Source organism: Sus scrofa, chromosome 13, assembly GCF_000003025.6.
Source record: "Sus scrofa isolate TJ Tabasco breed Duroc chromosome 13, Sscrofa11.1, whole genome shotgun sequence".
Taxonomy (NCBI): Eukaryota; Metazoa; Chordata; class Mammalia; order Artiodactyla; family Suidae; genus Sus; species Sus scrofa.
This window is the reverse complement of record NC_010455.5, coordinates 186,462,382-186,467,453: the sequence shown is the minus strand read 5'-3', so window position 1 is coordinate 186,467,453 and position 5,072 is coordinate 186,462,382. Positions and strand designations below refer to the sequence as shown.

At 36.9% G+C, this 5,072-nt stretch overlaps 1 pseudogene; it reads right to left on the bottom strand.

The window, feature by feature from the left end:
- Nucleotides 1,010-1,927, bottom strand: LOC110256365 (annotated as a pseudogene).

Here is a 5,072-nt window from a genome sequence, read left to right as displayed (position 1 = left end):
ATCTAGCCACCACTTGTCTCAAAATCCAAAAGGACATTTGTGAAGAGATAATTAAGCACAAACACTTCATATTTTAATCTGTCTGTTATTAACTTTTAAATATAATATAGAATATGCCTGGGCTATAATTTTGCATGGAGAGGCTTCCTGTCATGCGAGCAATATTAATCTCCGTGGGCACATTTGCCTCCATGTATTTCAGGCCCACAGGCTTAAAATATGAATCAAATGCCATCAGTGAAGAGAAAACAAATCCTAGATACATCTAACAGCCCCCCCCCAAAAAAATCCCAGAAACATGTGAGTATAAACCACTTGTATTCAAAAGTCAACTTCAATGAAAAACTTAGGCAGAAATAGAGAATACGTAGTCAAGGCCAGGAGAAATACACAGATCCCAGCCTATTATTGGTGCTAAGTAATAAAAAACATACATAAAATAGGTGCCTGAATGGTAAGCCAAAAGGTATCTGACTGACAGACTGATTACTGATCTGATTTTTTTTTTTCTATTCTCTAACTCTAATGGAATTAACATCTGTACCTATTGTCTAGAACTATGGAGAATTTTAGGAACCGGGATGGGGCAGGAAGAAGGATCAGGATATTGTCTTTGCCTGCTAGAAAGCCTTTTTCCTTCAAATATTCTTTTTATCCTTACTTTGTTTTTTGGGATCTCCAATAATAAATGTAGTCACTCATTTCCAGGTGCTATAAAGACAATTTTCCCAGTAAGAGTGTTTGGCTAAATTAGCCCTGTGTATAGCTCATCACTGACAAGTTTCTTAGGAATAGTCTCATTATCTAGTACCTTATCTGTTAGATAAGGTAAAGGTGTTAAATATTGCAGTGGCTTAGGTGTGTGTGGTCCTGCAGAAAAAGACCCATTCTAAGAAGTTTTGAATAGCATGGTCACAAAAGGTAGAGAAACCATATAATAGGAATTGTAATCTACCCCAAAAATTAATCCTTATCATCAAGGAGGAACTTGTGTTTTCATCTTTATACCTCATACCTTAAACATCTGTATTGCAGCATCTGGGAAAGCTATAGGGGATAAAAGGATTAGTGGAAGAACTGCCTGGGGACCTCAGGTTGCAATTAAATTCTCAGAGTTGATCAAAAAATGTAGCAATGTGAAAGTGTTGACCCTTTTCACCAAAACAAGAGACTCAGTTCTGCTATTCATTTGTACTTCATGTTACTTTTTACTCAGCTTGAAAGAGAATATGCCTTGCTTTTAAAATTTATCTTCTAGCCAGGAGAAATTATTTCTTCAACTTCATCATTGATTGCTTGTCCCTCCAGTGTCCCAAACTTGTTCCAGATGCTTTATTTTTTCTTATAGCCATTTTCTTCTTTAAAAAACAGAGAAAATTCAGTACCTTCATTTTCTCACAGCTTTTCTTATACCTCTAGTTGTAGGAGCTAGGAGAGTCACAATTGCGTCATTTCCTACTGATCCTGCTATACTCAGTGGGATGGTAGCCTGATAGACACTAATGTAGACATGGGGCAAAGGTTTGTCTCCAGCAAGTTATATAGAGAAGTAAATCATACAGAGCAGTGACTCATTTAAATCTGTTGCAGATTTTCATCATTTGCCTACAGGTTTGTCTTGCCAACCATTGTTCTGTCAGCTCCAACACAGGAGAACAATGGTAGGTAGCTAAGGCTAGGTAGCATTGGAAGGTGGAATGATTGATAATGCTCTGTTGGAGGCGCAGTTAGGGATTCCAAAGTGACTCCATTGTCCTGCAAAGGTGGACAAGACCTGGAGCCAAGTCTTGTGCTTTCAAGTGATCTGCCTAGGTAAGGGTTAATAAGGAGTGAAAAGGAATCAAGTGTTAATACTCCAGTCCACTGGTAACTCAGTACTTTAAGATGGGCTATCAGATTTGGAGAAGGACGATTGGAGTAATTCAGTGAATATTTAATCCCCTGATATCTATTTGTAAATATTGGGAAAAGTGAAGCTACGTCCTGTTTCTTCCCTCTTTTTGCTATTTTCTTTCCAAAGGTCCTGCCCTATGGCTTGCATTATATTCCAAGGACTTTCAACTGTGTATCCCAAACTCTGAAAAGCTTTTATATCCTATCCACTACTTTGTAAACTTAAATGAGGTATTTTAATTTTGCCCAGATCCAAAGGATAGAATCATGGAGAAGAGAAAACTTTGATGAAATTAGCTTCAAAGCTCTCCTTTATTCAAATATTTGCATAAGTAAAAACTACTTTATTCAAATATTTGCATGACGGAGTTCCCGTCATGGTGCAATGGAAATGAATCCGACTAGGAATGAGGAGGTCATGGGTTCGATCCCTGGCCTTGCTCAGTGGGTTAAGGATCCAGCGTTGCCAGGAGCTGTGGTGTAGGTAGCAGACGCGGCTTGGATCTGGCATTGCTGTGGCTCTGGCATAGGCCAGCAACAACAGTTCTGATTAGACCCCTAGCCTGGGAACCTCCATATGCCAAGAGTACAGCCCTAAAAAGACAAAAAGAAAAAAACAAAGCAAAAAAAAAAAAAAAAAAAAAACTGCTTGTATTCTAGATGATACCCTAAGAATTACCATAGAGAAATGAATCAAGGAAACTTAGCAAAAACAGCTCCATGTAAAACACTGACGGATCTCACAGATATAACATGGAATGAGAAAAGTAAGAAATTTCAAATCAGGCATAACTAATCACTGGTGACAGAAGTAAAAATAGTCCTTATCTTCAACAGAGGAATTGATAGTGCCATGGAGGGACTATGGATTCTGAGTGCTTAAAATGTGCGTCTTTTGATGCAGTGGGGATTACACTGGTAGACATCATATATCAAACCATACACTTAAGATATACCTTTTGCATATATGCCACATAACTACTGAAAAACAAAAATGCTTGTGGATCCAATCATTCTGTTGGATTAGTCAAGCTATGATCTTTATTTGAATTACATGTATCTAGATAAACTGGTTTATTCCTCCTTCCATCACCGGCAAACAAGCCACTCAACCCTGAGCCCCAGGAGAGCAAAAGGTTTATCTGCATTATTCCTTGACATACTCCACTTAATTCAGCAGAAAGACTTAACAGTGTTATCAAATAATGCATATTTTCATGACAGTATTTAGGACAACCAACTCTGCCTGTTAACTCCCATTTCACTCTATATAGTGTGAATATGAATAACCCTAAAAATGTTTTAAAAATAATTTCTTCAGGAGTTCAAAATTATCCAATTATTAAGTCTGTGAACTTGGAGATACACATGAAACAGAAATCCCAGAAGTTCTTTTAATTCTGGTTATGTAACTGGCACTTGATCGACTCATTTGGTAAACAGTTGTCCAATATCAAAATTAATATCTTTTCATGATTTAGAGTAAATTGTGTATTATTGAAATATTACTATGTTTGCATGATCTTTGAACATCTATCTAGTGTTATAAACTTTATTTTCAGGAAGTATATAATTGGCCTAAAATTTAAAACTAGAGATATTCGACTTGGAGGCTATAGCAGATGGAGAATGAAAGCAAGAAGGAATTTCTGACACTTGCCTAAATCCAACAGTCCCATGTGAAGCAAGAGCTCTAGAGCCCCACGTATGGGCCTGTGACAATGACTGGGGACAAGTCCAGGACTCTGTCTCTTATATCTCTTCAGTCTTCCTGGAACTATGGTGACGTTGCCTTGCAGTGTGAACCCTGAATCACCAGCCCCGAGTATGGCAGTTCCATATTTACTCCCCCAATAATGAGCTACCATAAGAATATATAATGGGACTATAGAAGTCTATAGTGAATGGGACCAAACTGCACATTAATAAGTGCAAAAATGTCAGTAATCTTCCCTCTGAGCTGTGCAGATGCTACTATTTCTTGCCACATCATGAGGATTTAATTTTCTCTAGTAAAAAAATCAAAGACTGGATGCAATATTATCATGAAAATTATGCACATCTCATGTGATGTCCAGTAATTCATTTCCAAATCAGCAAGTTTGGTTTGTGCACTTATCACAGGTAGATGTGTCTCTGAGCTGCTCTAACAAGTGCTGTTTGACTTTTTGCTTCATAATTTTCTTCCATTTTTTTGACAGTAGATGTAGGTACCCTCTCAAAATTACATTCAACATTAATATAATTTTACATAAAAGGGATATTGACCCTGAAACTCTAAATCTTCATCTTTCTCACTTTCCTCAACCTCCAGTATCCAATGGATATATTTTATCTAGAACAACAGGTGTATGATGTGTTCCTGTAGTTTGCAGTGGGATTTAACTTGAATTAAATGTCATATAAGCCTTCCAGAATGTCATTTGGCCAGTGTTTGAAGATGGGGGATTATAGGTTTTACTTGAATTTGATCTAATCTATCATCTAGATTTCCTAACTTAATCATCTCACTTCACAACAGGTGACCGAAATCCCCTACATAATGCTAGTATTAATCATGGTGCCAAATCTTCTGTTAGGGTACCTTGCATTTCTGTGACTCAAATTTTCTTTAACTCAACATGTCTGGCACATGGGATATTTTTGGCTCTCTCAGTCTTAAAACTTTATTGATGCCTTTTCTTTCAGTGCCACTTCGTACGCCTTAAGAGAAATGTGACTATCACTTGCTCAAGTTTCCTTGGAGAATCTAGGGGATAGTAAGAATTTTTTCTCTCAGACACGTTCAATTATCCTCACAAGTGTAACAGTCTGCTGAATATTTTCAAGACACTTCTAGGTGTGACATTTGTGTTTCTCTCTGCACCTCTGCTTCACACCATATCACAGTCAGACTTACATAATTAAAAATGTCTTTCTTGTGTTTCCTTCTACAGTAGTTTCTTCTTATAAATTCCTCTGATTTTTTTTTAATAGTTTGGTTTTAAAATTACCATCTTATTCAAAATTTGAACTTCCTTTCTTAATTTGTAGTGTTTAGGCTTAAATTGGTGTTTAAAAGCTCAAAATCTTAAGACAACATGCCATTTCTAATTAGTGTTATTTTCTTTGCTATTTCCCATGGCAAAGAAAGAAAGAACCACAGATAAAAAGAGGGAGGACAAGAAACAACTGAAGAG